The sequence below is a fragment of the Esox lucius genome, chromosome 7, assembly GCF_011004845.1.
Source record: "Esox lucius isolate fEsoLuc1 chromosome 7, fEsoLuc1.pri, whole genome shotgun sequence".
In the NCBI taxonomy this organism is placed as follows: Eukaryota; Metazoa; Chordata; class Actinopteri; order Esociformes; family Esocidae; genus Esox; species Esox lucius.
In genome coordinates, this window is record NC_047575.1 from 42534413 (window position 1) to 42551989 (window position 17577).

A 17577-nucleotide genomic window follows, 5' to 3' on the forward strand; every position below is an offset into this window, starting at 1 on the left:
GTTTCTCTCAAAGGGTACAGTGTACAACACTTGGGTCGGTTTTCAGTTGAAACTGCAATCAACTGTGTTTGGATTGACGGAATATTCTAACATAATTAACATTTTCTAACAAATATCAAACATTTTCTTTATATTTCAATCTGGTTACTGCAGAAATCCACACAAATTGCAATCATTCTTTTTTGAATGTGTTTTTAACAGTTCTGGGAACAGTGTGTAAGCATTTGAGAAAACGTGCTGTGAATATTATTTTATTCTGAGATTATTCTGATATTATCTGTTTGGCCAAGATGCGTGTTAGAAATGCAGACTGTGTGAAGAGTTTTGCAATTGTGGTTTCAGTATTGACCAATGCTTGTTAGCAATCGGGAAAAACTGTAATAATTGCCTTTATCTCGTTATTTTTCATATCATGGCCTTAAAAAATAACATGACTGCCCGTTACAATTTGTACATATCTTTTCTGCTCAAATGGTATGCAGATTTACATATAAATTATAGAAAGAGTGGATTGTAATTCATTCCAACAAAATAGCAAAATCTGTCATTTGTTTGCCTACCTGACTAATTTTTTTGGGGCAAGATGAATTCATAATTTAACAAGACGTATAACGAGAAGTCACGCATGCCTTAGGACAGTGTTTCTCAAAGGTGCTCCTGGGCGCCCTCCTGCCCTTTATGTTTTACATCTCTCCCTGCTCTGTCACACCCGATTCAAACGTTCAGCTCATTATCCAGTCCTTCATGAGCTCCATCAGGTATGTCAGGGCATGGAGAGATCTAAAACCCGCAGGGCAGGGAGAGATCTAAAACAAGCAGGGCAGGGGGGCGTCCAGGAGCAGGGTTGAGAAACACTGACTTAGAATATGGAATAACTGCTGTTTCTTTCAGCATCTTATTTCTGGAGTGGTTAAGAGCATGAATAAACAACAAACACATGGCTTGTGTACTCCGTAAACCTGCAGTTATCGAGGATGAATGAGCAATCCATGACAACCCGTCACTGTCTTTGGCAGTTGTCCAGTTTGTTGATATCTGATGAACAGTCAGGAGCATGAATAGTTGTTCAGCTCGCCTGTAGCCTACTAATAATAGTAATTAGGCCTACTAGCCCACATTTCCATTTTAAATTGACACTCGTTAAGCCGTTAGTTGGCAAAAGCTGGGCTGATAATACTGTGCACTGTTTGGTAAAATACACCCTTGTGTGAGATGAGCAGTGAAGAGTTATAACAAAGGCACTTGAGTGAGTTTCAGAAAAATGCTGTTATTGTTTGTTAATATGAAGAAGAAACAGAATCAGAGTGCAACAGAATGGTATGGACCTTGAGTATCAAATGGAAAAGGAGGGTGAAAATGTTACTGGGCTTTTGTGCTATGTACCTAAAAGATTTGTATTATTATTTATTAGTGGTAATTATTCAATTTGTGAACAGTGCTTTTCAGTGCATAAAAAAAGACACGGCAATAATGGTGATGGTGTCAGTAGGTGGAAATGGTTCAAACCCATCTCTACCTAACCTTCTAACTTTCTGCCCATTCTGCTTTTCTTTAACCCTGTCCCCCCACACTTTCCCCTGTCCCTCTACACATTCTGAAAATCGTCCTTGACCGGTGCACTGGTTAAAGCCACCGCCTCACAGAACAGCTGCGTCACTGTGGCCAGGTGTTTTAATCCTGGTCACGGCAAACAGACAACTCCCATAGGAGCGCTGCGCAGGAAGGCACAATTGTTTCGCTGTGGACCGTTGAATGTTAAACCCGGCTGCCTCGTCTCGTCTCGCTCTAGCGACTCCTTGCGGTAGGATGCGCTCAGTCACGGTTATTGGCCGGGCTAAGCAAAACTTGTGGCGCGTGTACCTGAGAAAACATCCCGGTTCAGCAAGCGGTGTGATAAGAAGCAGAACAGCTTGGCGAGATTTGGAGAAAGCGTGCATTTCCTGTGGCGGAGTTGTTCCGACGAGGCGAGGCCATGATTGTAAGTTGTAGGAGGAAATCTAGGGTATAACATATGAAGGGGAAAACATATTTTTTTGTGAAGAATTATAATTATAGATTGAAATAGCTTTACATGAATGTTCAGATTATTTGAAACGTTTTGTCATGCCTCACAATACATTGAGATTATATACGCAGCTGTAAATATGTAAATGTGTGACAAGCATGTACAAACGTGTGTGTTGCTGAACAGTGGCAAATTATAGGTTACATGCAAGGAGCAATAAACATTTGGATTTGAGAGAGGGTGACGCTGGTGTGGGTTAAAACGAACCAGTCCATCCTCTTTTGAAGGCATTTTTAACCCAAGGCCTATCATTTACAGTAATTGTACTTGAGAATGCGTGCTTGTGCAAGACTGTAAATTACGAGACAAGGGAAAGTCATAATGAGAAGAAACCCTCTGAATCCGTCACCACGCTACCAAAATAGTTTTAAAAATCTCTGTCCGTTGCAGCGTTGTGTCTGTTAACACTAGGACCGCCAAGCCTTTCAAACGAACACAGCCAGAGCCGAATGCCGTTTCTTGTCATTAGCAAAGGAATCGTCCATATTAGCATACACATTCTCCTCCACAGCACCACCATCCAGCCAGAGCATCAGTTCATCTACTGGGTTGTCATCAAACTATATACAGTAGAATAGTAAAAATATAAATGGTTAATGAATTTGAAAAAATACAATCATGTTTTTGCATTTAAGGTCTAATCATACGGAAAAAAACTACAAAAAAAATAATACATAGAACGATTCTTTCTAAGAACACAGGCCATTCGTATGTCCATTCGTTTATTATGCCCTACAGATGTACAACATGAAAATTACGCAAAACTTAAATAATTAAGAAATAAATGCATTCGAATTTAGTTTTTACTTTGATCTTATTTTGGTGTTGTACAAGGGGGTACAATGGCTGCCGGTTTTAGTAAAACAGTCTGATAAGCTAAATAGCTAGAGGTAATGTCAGCTAGGTTACCAAACTCATGAGCCGGTGATCAGTTGCAACAGCATGCCTCTATATTACAGTAACCAGACCAGCAAAGCAAAAGGGCCTGCGTGTGGTCCTAAAGGCAGTCTTATTCGAATTATGCGTTTGCTTACCGTACTGCCACTGCAACGTTCTAAAGAGTTTGAGCTTTTCTTATATTAAGAGTTGTGTTGATAAAAAGTGGGGGGGACAAAATGCCATTTTCAAAAAGTGGGGGGGACGTGTATAATGAAACCTACGCCCCTGCACGTAGGCATTTGGCGGTCCCAGTGTTAAATCTGAATAAATGTTGACTTCAGGTATAATCCTAAACCCATTAGAGTACCTGGAAATCTCCCAGAAAAGCTTTTTACATCTCCCTGTCCCTGATGGGTACCATGGAGGTGAGCAATTCCCTCTTTCTCCATCAATAGAACATGATGACAGTTCATAGGGGGTCTGATTGATTGTGTTGCCAGTCTATCTGTTGTAGTTGAGTCTTGAAAGCAGTAGGCCTCCTCAAACAGCATTTGATTTGATTCCCTGAGTGTGCTACATACTGTGTTTTCCTTCAACTGCAGTTTGCATAGATTAGTAATTACATTTTTGTTATCGTCCTGGGTCCTGAATGCAAGGTGTGTTCTTGTGGCTAAAATGTGAAAATATAATTGTTTACCAGAAGTTGATCTGCTTTGACCAAGATCCATCCATCCACCCTTCTCACCCTATCTCTAAGGGATCGCCCGGCCACCCTGCGGAGAAAGCTCATTTCAGCCGCCTGTATCCGGGATCTTGTCCTTTCGGTCATGACCCAAAGCTCATGACCATAGGTGAGAGTAGGAACGTAGATTGACTGGTAAATCGAGAGCTTCGCCTTGCGGCTCAGCTCTTTCTTCACCACGACAGACCGATACATCGACTGCATTACTGCAGAAGCTGCACCGATCCGTCTGTCAATCTCCCGTTCCATCCTTCCCTCACTCGTGAACAAGACCCCTAGATACTTAAACTCCTCCACTTGAGGCAGGCACTCTCCACCAACCTGAAGTGGGCAAGCCACCCTTTTCCGACTGAGGACCATGGCCTCGAATTTGGAGGTACTGATTTTCATCCCCACCGCTTCACACTCGGCTGCAAACCGTCCCAGTGCATGCTGAAGGTCCTGGTTTGAAGGGGTCAACACGACAACATCATCTGCAAAGAGCAGAGACAAAATTGTGTGGTCCCCAAACCTGACACCCTCCGGCCCCTGGCTGCGCCTAGAAATTCTGTCCATAAAAATTACGAACAGAACCAGTGACAAAGGGCAGCCCTGCCGGAGTCCAACATGCACTGGGAACAAGTCTGACTTAATGCCGGCAATGTGGACCAAGCTCCTGCTTCGGTCGTACAGGGACCTGACAGCCCTTAGCAAAGGGTTTGACCAAGATTGAAGGCAAAAATACTTGAAAACAAGCATGAACTAAAGATGACTGCAGTACAGTTATGGCATAGCATTAACAGGGAAAATGCCCAGAGTCTAGGGAAAGTACAGTCAAAGCTGGCAGACTTTAACCCAATATTATTTGTATCAAGTGCTGAAATAAATGAACAGTCCTCCCCTTTCCTCTCTCATCACTCTTTGTCTCTCACTCACATTAGTATTCTCATTTTCTCACTCTAATCACTCTTCTAATTTTCTCACTCTCTCACTGTCTCTCACTCTCCTCTATTTCTCACTATTTTTACTCTCTCTTCTCTGTCTCTCACCCTTTATCTTTTCTATTTTTCACTATCTCTCTCCTCTCTGTCTCTGTCACACTCTCTCCCTTTCTTATTTCCGACTCCCCGTTTTCTCGCTCTCCCACTGTTCTGTTCTCACCCAATCTGATAGCAGTTAGCTAATGAGAATGATTAGAGGTTGCTAATTACTTCAGCTGAATCCTTCCCTCTTTAATTTTCCTAACATCATCTATCTATACTTTTCTCTGCTTTCTACCAATTCACCCAATTTCAATCTTGTGCTTGAACCTGCTTTCCCAAACTCTAGTTCTTTCTTCCACCTCCTCCACCACATCACATCTCTCTCTGCCATCTATCTATCTATCTATCTATCTATCTATCTATCTATCTATCTATCTATCTATCTATCTATCTATCTATCTATCTATCACTTCTCCTCAGAGCTCAGGAACAGAGGGAGTTCTGGGAAAATGTTCTAAGGTGACAGCACGGTTCTCTGTTCTGTCATCTGAAGGCACATGCACACCTACACACTCATACACACACACACACACACACACACACACACCTACACCTGACTCATGTGGCATGTGTTTTCCCAGCCATGGCATTGACTGGCTTGCCTTCTCGGAACAGGGTAACCAACTTCCAAGCTCCAGTTGATCAGGGTGCCTCAGCGCTGGGCTGTGAGTGCCCCTGAATCTGGTTCAGTGGTCTAGTTACTCACACAGGAGCTTGAGTGTGTGAAGGAGTGTAATATCCTTGTGCTTATGCAGAGAGCTTAGGGCGACTCGATCAGGATCAACAACATCCTGCACTTCACTGTAATGCATCAATATAAGTGCACAAAACCCTTTTTCTAAAACTCTCTCTGGCCCTGGGACACAGCAGAACAAAGTTTAGACAGAAAACCCCCAGTCCAACAGACACCATGAGTTACCATCTGCTGCCTCCTTCTTACTCCTTACCAAGCGGCAGAAGACCATGTATGCTGTGTCATGGGCCAGGTTGTGATGAAATACCATAAGCTGACCTGGGTCCTGCCTGTGCTTCGGTTCTCCCCAAGAGGGCAGGTCGAGAAGGTCTGACGACTCCTGCCCGACACCTGTCCACTTTGCGCCTCAGCCACAAGGCCTTTCCCATGTCAACCGGACTCTAAAACCAAACACTAAAAAACACTGATTACTACTTCTACCTGATCGCTACACCTGCCTAACATAATATCTCTCTGTATATGAATCACCCCATGTGGTGTAATTTAGGAATCTCTTGATTTTATTTCTCTTTAACTGTGTAATGTCATGTAATCTTTATGCCTTTGGCCAGGTTGTCATTTTTTTTTAAATAAAAATTGCTTCTCAGCTGACTTACCTCAACACTACACTTCTCTCATCCACTAGTTCTGTCCTCTTTCTGTTTACTGCATGTGTGTGTGTCGGCGGTTTGTAATAAAGTGTTCTGTACATGTTTATCCTATTGCTGGTTTCGTCCTCAACTATACTGGGACCTTATGGTGAATGTCCTCTGTACTTTATGTCCCTGTTGACGTGCAGAACTATGAGGTGTTAAAGAAGCGGTGGCCAACACTGGAAATCCCTTCAATCTCCACTGAGTTCAGTGTCTCTGCATCACACATTTGGAATAATTTACAACATCATTTAGAACTGGATGAATCTGTACCTCTGGGGAAATTCAGACAGATGGGAAAAGAAATAATGAGTTTGTTTCTTGTGATTGTGTTTTGTGTTAAAAAAAAAAAAAAGAAAATTGTATTGTGTACTTGATGATTTGTGTAGACCTATTGTACATTTTCATGTATTCCGATGTGTTTATGTATTTTGTGTAATTTGCTGTGTTTATGCATGGATCACTGGCTAAAAATATCTCTGCCACCAACCCTCTAAATGTGACACATCATTATTATTATTACGCGTATAATCTTTATCCATTATTTTATGCTTTCCTTCCGTCTATTTCTGCTTCTCTTTTCCTCCGTTTCCCCCTTCTCGTGTTCGATGATAAAGTTAATTACAGGCTCATGATCAGCAATGGATACATGAGCACAATCTGTGTAATATACATTGGTTTGATTTACACCCATTTGTGTTTAGCTTTGGTCTAATTATTTTTCGGTAACCTGTTTTTCTTTCTCACTCTTTCACATTTATTCTCCCCGTTGATCCCTTATTATTCTTTTCCTCTCAGTCTCCCTCTTGCATTCCCACCCTGCGTATGCCCATGTGTCTTTCTGTCTGTCTCTCTCTCTCTCGGTGTGTTGCATGCTGGGAGTTTGGGATGTAAGGAGTTTTGGAGGTGGCTGTTTGTTTATTTAGTTTTGATTTGGTTTTTGCATGATTTCTAGTTCTCCTTTCCTTACATTGGGTTTCTTCGATTCTTTATACCAAATTAGCGGGTAGCTTTTTGAGGGGAAGGGGGAAGTTTGTTTGGGTCTTGACGGTATCGAAGCAGCTATGGCTGCTTCGCCAACCAAGGAGTTGGCGTTGGCGCTGGGGCTCGGTTTCAGGTGTGTACCGGTGGATCGAATTAGAGTTGAGGAAGTGTTGCTGGTCATTGGGGGAAACGGGCAGTTGCTGAACATTCACTCAGCTTCTAGAATGAACAAAGCAGTTGTTGTGTTCATGAAGAAAGCGGCCTTGGTAGGTACACTTGAGAACAGGCCGTGTTCTCAATGTCTGTGCTGACCAACTAGCTGATGTATTTACTGATATCTTCAACCTATCGCTACGTCAGTAGTAATTGGTTTAAAAAGTCCATCACTGTTCCTGTGCCAAAAAAGCAAAAGGTCCTCTGCATGAATGACTACCGCCCTGTAGCACTCACACTAATCATCATGAAGTGCTTTGAGCGGCTATTTAAAACTCAGATCACAGACTCCATGCCTGTAACACCTGACCCGCTACAGTTTACCTATAGACATAACAGATCTACAGAGGATGCCATTGCTCTGACCCTCCACTCTGCACTCTCTCATCTGGACAAAAGGAAGACATATGTGAGAATGCTGTTCATTGACTACAGCTCAGCCTTCAACACTATTGTTCCCCACAAGCTGGCGGTTAAGCTCAGGGATCTGGGTCTCGACTCCACTATGTTCAGATGGATCCTGAACTTCCTGACGGGCAGACTCCAGGTGGTGCGGATGGGCAACACCACCTCCTCCTCACTGACTCTCAGTACTGGTTCCCCCCAGGGCTGTGTGTTGAGCCCACTCCTGTACTCTCTTCACCCACTATTCGCCTGGCAACCCACATCTCCAACACCATCGTTAAGTTTGCTGATGACACCACCATCATAGGCCTGATCTCTGACAACGACGAGTCAGCCTATAGGGACGAAGTAAGGTCACTGACTTCGTGGTGTCAGGATAACAACTTCCAGCTCAATATCAGCAAATGAAGATTATTGTTGATCACATGAAGCAGCTGCGTGGAGACCACGCCCCCATACACATCAATGGGTCTGCAGTAGAGAGAGTTCACAACATCAGGTTCCTCAGGGTCATTATCAGTGATGACATGATCTGGTCTCACCACTCTAACGTTGTGGTGAAGGAGGCCAGGAAACGGCTCTTCTTCCTACGCCGATTATGGAGATTTGGCATGGATTCCAGTATACTCACCAACTTCTACAGATGCACTATCAAGAGTATCCTGACTGGCTGTGTCACCTGGTATGGCAGCTGCACCGCCCTTGAATGCAAAGCACTTCAGAGGGTTATTAAAACAGCAGAGAGCATCACAAATTCTGACCTGACATCCCTGCAAGATCTCTACACAGAGAGGTGTAGGAGGAGGAGCAAACGGATCATTACAGATCCCAGCCACCCATGCCACGGACTGTTTACCAAGCTGCCGTCAGGCAGAAGGTACAGGAGTATTCAGTCCAAAACAAACAGGCTACGGGACAGTTTCTTTCCACATGCTGTAAGGCTGCTCAACTCGGGAACCCATCTTCCCTTCCATCCATAGTCCATGCACACCTGTCACTTTATATAATAAAAATCAGACACTTATATCATGCACAACCAGATTCATGCACACTACATTGCACTACGGTTGTATATTTGTATAGTTATTATTATTGATGTGTGGTTTTTAGTATTGTTATGACTGATTGTGTTATCTTGTTTTTTTAAAAATTATAATTACTGTTATTTTTCTACTTTTAACTCCACTGTCGGGAGTAGGAAAACCAAGCATTTCATTGCCGTAACTTGTTATTGCAAATGACAAATAAACCCTTTGAACCTTTATTGTCAGGAATAAGTTGTTGGTAGTTTCGCCTCTATGCCATTCAACTAGGATAAATTGCCGCCATTCAATATGGATGAGCAGATTCGAAAGGAGTTAGTCCGTTTTCGGAAAAATAGGGTTGTTGGGAATGAAGAGGGCGGTGTGGTCGCTTATGCTACGTTAGTGCGAGTATGGAGGGACTTAATAAACGGGATGGCGGGGCTGTGGTGCTGGTCTTACCAAAGAAGAAAACGGGTGTGGTTGGTGGGGTGGAGGAGGGGTTGGCCTCCCGGGGTATTTCGCCTTGTGTTGGGGAGCAGGGCTGGCGTATGAAGGGAGTACAGGTCAGTGCGGTGTTGGGGCAGGAAGAAGAGGGGGTAGGGGAATCTGGTGAGGGAGGAGTATGAGATGACCTCCTCTGAATGCTCTCTGCAAGCCAGTCTGGTGGCAGGCCCAGCTTATACGGTGAGGGAGCTGTCTATGTTTCTGGCGGTCCCTAGGGGTAAGAAGAAGTCCCATTTTCCTGCCTGTGAGGTTTGTGAGGTCGGTGCAAAAGGCCGTGAGGACGGAAGCACAGGAATAAACGATTGTGTCACCCACAGCTTTTACGTTATTAGGTTTTACACTAGGTCAAAAAGGACCAATCCCAAAGCTGACCCCTGACGCAGCGGGACTCCATTCGTAAAACGGTCGAAACTGTGATTTCTTCCACTCTTGCACCCCACACTTTCATAATAGAAGCTTGATTAACATTTTCTCATCAGAATATTGCATTGATTTCAGACTGCCCATCAGTCGGGATATACCATTTCCCATCGCACAATTCGCTTATGAATTTGATCAGATAGTTCGCTTGTGAACCAGGGATAATCTTTGCCTTTAATAAGTAGACTGTGGGGATTTCGGCCGGATTTCACTACTTGGACATTTTGGGTCCTAGATTCATTTCTGTAACAGATACAACCTATTATGATGTATCCTGGTAATCACAACCCCCTTGGCTTCAATAAAAACACATAAAAACAGACTTTTAGGTCACCATTTTAAAAACTCATCTATTGGAAAGGCAAAAATAATATTTTTCTGAAAACATTTCTGCCATTCAGCATAAAGATTTTTTTTGAAAGCAATATAAAGAATTGTGTCAATGGTATTTCCTCATACTTTCATGCCTTTACTAGCAAATTACACTGTATTGGGTTGAAAATAATTAAATAATAGAAGGTAAAATATACATGCACCCCCAAACATTTTTGTTCTTCTACCTAGAAATAAAACACAATAAAATGAAAGATAATTATCTGATCTCCCTTTTTTTGCATGTAATGACGCAAAACGACCTGCAGGTGGCAGCACTAGATCGCTAGTTACGTTTGGACTTATATAATTTATAAACTCAGAAAAATTACCAACTTCTTCCCAAAAACTCAAGAACACCCCCATACTATGTTGACTAAATATTTATTTTTATATCATATTTATAATACAAACGATGTATTATGGTTCAAAACATCATATATAGTGATGTACACCCTTGTAATACCTATTCTTGTCTACACATTAGCCTTTCTTTGAATTCTCACGAAAGTGGCTACAAATAATATACCATTGGAATCGGACGATTATGGCAATTCTATTTTTCTAAATATTTATGCAAATGAGCACTGTCCGCGGATCCGTGGATGTCGACTATGTAACCCAGTATTTTTTAAATGGAGCATGTTTATCACAGATTGTTGAGAAAAGCTTATAAAAAAGTCAGCTATCTCAACTTTTTTCTTCCCAGTAACATGAATAAAGTTCAAGCAAGAAAGCCTGTTCACAAACTTCTTAAAGTTCTGTTTATTAGGCTACTATCTAGAGGGGTGCGGTTTAGGGCTGTTACTGTCCATTATGTCCCAATTCCACCGTGATCACATATCATTTGGATAAATGCGGATGGCTGAGTACTTCAGTGGAACCTTAGTCAGGACAATGAAATAAGTGTATATATACAGTTACTTTTAGGGTTGGGCTTGGTTGTAAATTACATTGCCCCTATATGGCATCTGAGTTTGGAGATAACCAGTCCACCTTTAAGTCGCTCATAAATATCAATATATGATAATTCCCGCAGCTGTACAAGAACAGCTTAGTTGATTAAAGGGCATCATCTCAGTTGCAAAATATTCCCACCCCCCTGTCTGGGTGGCTTGAGTTCAGATGAACTTTCCCTGACCCCAGGAGTAATAGAATAATACAGCACCTTTATTTAAACTGCATGTAGCGTAAACCGCCAGAACTCTACACTCTTCTCATTTATATGCTGTTTTGTCAGAACTCTACTCCTCTCATTTCTTTACTGTTTTGTCAGAACTCTACTCTCCTCATATCTATACTGTTTTGGCAGAACTCTACTCTCCTCATATCTATACTGTTTTGGCAGAACTCTACTCTTCTCATATCTGTACTGTTTTGGCAGAACTCTACTCTTCTCATATCTATACTGTTTTGGCAGAACTCTACTCTCCTCATATCTATACTGTTTTGGCAGAACTCTACTCTTCTCATATCTGTACTGTTTTGGCAGAACTCTACTCTTCTCATATCTATGCTGTTTTGGCAGAACTCTACTCTTCTCATATCTATGCTGTTTTGGCAGAACTCTACTCTTTTCATATCTATATTGTTCTGGCAGAACTCTACTCTTCTCATATCTATACTGTTCCGGCAGAATTCTACTCACAGGCATTGAAAAAATGGCTACTGAATGTGTAACATTAACTATATCTGTGACAGTACCTCTTTAGCTTTATACAATGGAGGAGTGCAAATGCTTTCTTTAGGCATTATGTTGTTGAATTTATGAATTGTGTTGTTGAGTTGTGTTGCATTGTTGTATGTTTCAACTCTCTAATGTATTCATTGCTGTTGTCTTCTTGGCCAGGTCGCCGTTTCAAATGAGATTGAGTCTCAACAGGTTATAATTAAACGACTCGTAATTCCATGCTTGAGATGCTTCTTACGGAGCCACTCTTTAGTTGGCCTGGCTGTGTGTTTTGGGTCATTGTCATGCTGGAAGACCCAGCCACGACCCATCTTCAATGTTCTTACTGAGGGAAGGAGGTTGTTGGTCAAGATCTCGTGAGACATGGCCCCATCCATCCTCCCCTCAATACGGTGCAGTCGTCCTGTCCCCTTTGCAGAAAAGCATCCCCAAAGAATTATGTTTTTTCCACCTCCATGCTTCACGGTTGGGATGGTGTTCTTGGGGTTGTACTCATCCTTCTTCTTCCTGCAAACACGGCGAGTGGAATTTAGACAAAAAGCTCTATTATTGTCTCACCAGACCACATGACCTTCTCCCATTCCTCTTCTGGATCATCCAGATGGTCAATGGCAAACTTCAGACGGGCCTGGACATGCGCTGGCTTGACCAGGGGGACCTTGCGTGCGCTGCAGGATTTTAATCCATGACGGCATAGTGTGTTACTAATGGTTTTCTTTGAGACTGTGGTCCCAGCTCTCTTCAGGTCATTGACCAGGTCCTGTTTTAGATTCCGTCTCTCCCAGTTGTGTACCTATGATAAAAATTACAGACCTCTACACGCTTTGTAAGTAGGAAAACCTGCAAAATCGGCAGTGTATCAAATACTTGTTCTCCCCACTGTACCAGTACCTGTAAAGTAGTTAGATTTAAGCATGTGTTAATGAAGACAGAGGGAGACTAAACCTATTTGAATGCAGATGTTAGGCCTAGCCAGTGTCAGGACTTGGTACCATAATCCTTTGGGTCGTTGTTGCTAAGGCAGGGGCAGTACAAGCAACTGGGTGTTCATGCATCGCTGGACTAGGGAGAACATGTAGTCATGCAGCAGTAATGTTATGGGAGGTCAGCACACTAGATGAGACAGTCACAGGACTTTTTAGAAGTATTAGTTCTGTCTAAAGGTTTTGCTAAGTCTTCTTTGCCCTTGATATGAAGCCAGCAACTGAACACCTGCAAAATGTAATCTATGCATTAACAGTTGTTTAATGCTGATTATAATCTTACGTCTTATGTAAGAAATGTTCGTTCTCATTGTAGTCTATTTCTGGGAGAGTTTGGGAATTCCAGTGCCTATTAAATATACAATACTTTGTCATTAGGGCATGATCTGGAGACAGACCTTACAGTGCTCATTAGATCAACTGGTTTCATTAATAGTATCTTATCAGTTGAGAAAAACTGTACATTTGGATCTGTTCACATACCTACACACTATGCCCACTATGCAGACTAAAGGGTCATTTGACAAGGTTAAAGACTATATTTACAGAATATACACAGGGTAATGTGACATGGTTGAAGTCTATATTAACAGACAATAGACAGAATCATGTGACACAGTTAGAGTGTACATTTACAGACCAAAGAATACACAGGGTCATGTGACATTGTTAAATAATATATTACAGATTATACACAGGGTCATGTGACACGGTTAAAGACTATATTTACAGACTATAAACAGGGTCATGTGACATGGCTAAATACTATATTTACAGACTATAAACAGGGTCATGTGATGGGGATAAATATGATATTTATAGACTATACACCGGATCACATGACATGTTTCAAGACAATATTTACAGACTATACACAGGGTCATGTGACATGGTTAAAGACTACAATACATACATAATTTCTTTGCACCCCAGAATTTCAGAAAACTTTGTGGCCTGTAAGTTTAGGTTCTTAAACAACTACAGAAAGCTAGGGTGAAAAAAAAAACTGTAGGGTCAAGTGATTGTGTGAAGTCTTGTCTTTCATGTTTGATAACTATTACTATGGATGCTAATGTTTTAAGAATGGTTGTCAGTCACGATCAGACAGGTTGCCGTCATTTGATCTCTAAACATGGACTTAGAGGAAGGCTTTTCCCCCAAAAAAAGTATTTCACTAATTGGTTTTGAACCAACCTGACCAGCTCTGAAAATAGCTGTTACTGATTAGAAGATCAATTAACGGGAAGAAATATCAGAATTGAGCTGATGTAACCTGGTCCAAACGTAGTTCAACCTTAAAACAACATCATTCCCACTAGAAACCTTTTTGATTATGTTTCTCCGGCATTTGGTCAACATGTCAATACTGCAACCAAATATGACCTAAAATAAATGAAGCACCCCCTCCCAACACAAGTACATGTAATGTAATGGCTTATGTATTAAATAGGAATGAACGTGTTAAATAGGAATGAACGTATTACATAGGAATGAATGTCTTAAATATACCACCAGGTTTTACGTAATTCGCTGTGGCTGTTTTTCATGTTGTCAAATAAAACATACTTATAAACAGGATCCTTGTGATAATAGGGACCCCTGTTTGGTTCCATGCCTCATACCACCACTTAAGTACTTCCTTTCTACTCGCATGAAGTAAGCTCCCCTCACAGAAGCACACAGTTAGCACGTGGCTTTAATATTTAATAAATTTGGGGCGCCGATGCGATTGGGACAGTCTATAACAGCACATTGTTCACATTTATAGAAGCTTATATTGGGCCAGGTGTGTGCTATGTTGTTTATGCGTGCCTAATATATGAGTAACATCAATGTCATCCATGAGTTAGCCACGAAAGTCTTTGAAAGCTTGCAGTTTTGATGTTATGGGTCACAAATTGTCACCATACATGATGTAGTAAAAACATGTTCTGAGGTCTATATTGGCTCAACAGCGCCACTCTTACAACCAGTGGCCAGAAATACCACAATGTTAAATGGATTTAGATTAGTGTTTCTCAACCCTGCTCCTGGACACCACACTACACTGCGTGTTTTAAGATCTATCCCTGCCTTAACATGCCTGATGAAGCTCATGAAAGACTTGATAATAAGCAAATCATTTGAATCAGGTGTGACAGAGCAGGATGTAGTGTGGTAGAGATGATCTAAAACATGCAGGGCAGGGGGGCAAAACACTGGACTAGATCAAAGCTACCCTCCTTCATAGGTGGTCAGATCATTTCCTTTTCCATGAGAAGACATAGTAGACATATTTCTTCTCAGTCCTCAGTCACAGGGAACGTTTTCACAAATGCACACCGTCAGCTTCTGCAAGAGCTCCTGCTTCCATCCTCACTGTAATGTTATTCGCATAACACTAAAAGGCCACAAAAGTGGTTAGTTTAGTCCCTCGCTCAAGGCCACCTTGGATTGGAGGCGTTGTATGCTGATGTGCCCTGTGGGGAACAGGTTATGTAGGGGGTGGAGCCTATGTCAGTCATTTTACACCGTGTTCTGATGGTCATGCAAGTTTAAACAGACCTATTTTAATTTGGGTTTATTGCTTCTTATTTATTGCTTGATACTTGACATTGATTATAGATTAGATTGTTCCTGTTGGCAGGAATTTAGTTGCTAGCCAAATTCCTCAAATGAAAGCAATTAATTAGATGTCATTCTTCTTGCATGAACTTATCTTACACTGTCTTAAAAAAATACTACTCCCTAATAGAAAAGGTACTTGAATGCAAAGAATTGTCTGTCACTGACAGATACATTCATGGGTGAAAACTCTAACTAACAAGGAAAGGAACCAGCAAGCCTAGTTAGGTGGGCCTGCGATTAGAAGGGATGAATGTTGTTGAAAACGCCTCCTCTTTTACTGTGAAAGGGGTTGTGATCTCACCCAGAAAAGCAGGCAAGGATGCGTACTTTGAAAATCCACCAGAAATAGCCGCATGTAACCGTAAACAGTTTTATTTTAGGCTTACTATAATATAGCTACTGAAGGTTGTAGCCAGCCAACGTTTTTGGCTATCCTGAACAAATCCTAATGCATCATTTGTTTTGTCTGTGGCAAGGCTCAAACACCAGTCACCTGCATGGCAGTCCATGTCTTTAACCACTACGCTCTCAAACAAGGGTAGCCAGTCAGTCAGTCACTCAGAGACATTTGCTCTTCTTGGCCGGCTCCGGTTACACCGTCCGGTTTCTTTAACACTGAACCCTTCAAATTGCATGTCGGAACAAAAACCAAGCCTTGAAGTCAGGGGAGCTCTCCATAGACCTGTGAGTTATAATGGTGCTAAGGTCTACGGAAGGTTCTACGGAAGATCTACGGAAGGTTATAAAATACTGAGGATTGAAATGGATCCTAGGAGCACATTGGGCCCCATTATTGTGCAGTAGAAGAAGTTTGAAATATACAAGTCTCATTGTACAGTAATTGGGCAAGATGTTCTGGAAGGTGACCATGGGAGTTGAGCAACAGCGCAATGGCCACTGAATGCGCTTCAAAGTTTCTCTCCAGAGATTGGAGACCCTGCCAGAAGGAGAATCATCTCTACCACACTACATCAATCAGGCTTTATGGTAGAATGGCTAGATGGAAACACTCCTGAGGAAAAGGCATATGATGTCTGAAAGACTCTGAAAGTATGACGGAAAAGATGTGACGAAAATCTTATTATAATTTAATAGATAGGACAGATGATAGGAGAGGAGACGGTAGTAGAGCACTGAGAGCACGACCAGCTAGGCAGTGGCTGAGAGGGTTGGTGGAGAGAGACACGAGAGTCAACACACGGGTGAGGTAGGATGACCAGTAAAGGCAGTGATACTGTACATGTCTTCATCAGGGCCAAAGCGCAAAAGGCCTGAAAGCACAGGCAGATATGAACTCCGCCATGTTGAAGGAAAATCCATGGTTTCTGCATGTGTGCGCGCGTGAGAGTGTGTGTTTTTTTCAAACAATTAATAACCACTTATTAACTTGTCATTTTTGCAGATTAACTCTTTGAGCTCAATATGTCAATGTGTCAATAAACATGACCGTTAACAGCCACTGAATAGGTTACCCAAAGTTTTACGACTGTCAAGTTTTCTAAGCAAATGTATTTGATAAAGCCCATTTTACATCACCGATGCCCATTTTACATCAGCTGCCATCACAAAGTGCTTTTACAGATACTCAGCCTGAAACCCCAAAGACCAACTACCAACAAGAATGAATGCACAGTGGCCAGGAAAAACCTCCTAGTAGGGTCGAGATTAGGAAGAAACTGTTCAGATGACCAGCAGGCCAACAAAGACAAGATGGGAATCCAGATCAGCTTCAAATCATGCAGGCGTCCAGGTGATCGAGGAGCCTCGACCCAGGAGGCTAATTTCCCAACGAACCAGGAGACCCTCACTGGGCAACAGGGCCGGAGATAAAGGCCTGCAGTTCCTGGTTTTGTCTGGTCAGCTCTTCCCCAAACCCTCTCATAAACTGCCAAGTGATCTCCATGGTGACGCAATGCCACTGGTCCATGGAGCCTTTTACCATGGGAGACGTGATTCCCAGGGTGCATTCACAGTGCATCATTAAGAAGAGCTTGTGGTATCCAGTCCCACTGTGTTGTTGGCAGCCTGCAGGGAAGCACTGTGCCCCTACCTTCTTTACTAAGTGCGTTGAACAATGTCACCGGCTTCACTGGGTGGTGAAGAGAGACTGGGGTTCCCAAGTGGTGTAGAGAGACTGGGGTTCCCAAGTGGTGTAGAGGGCACTGGGGTTCCCAAGAGATGTAGAGGGCACTGGGGTTCCCAAGAGATGTAGAGGGCACTGGGGTTCCCAAGTGGTGTAGAGGGCACTGGGGTTCCCAAGTGGTGTAGAGGGCACTGGGG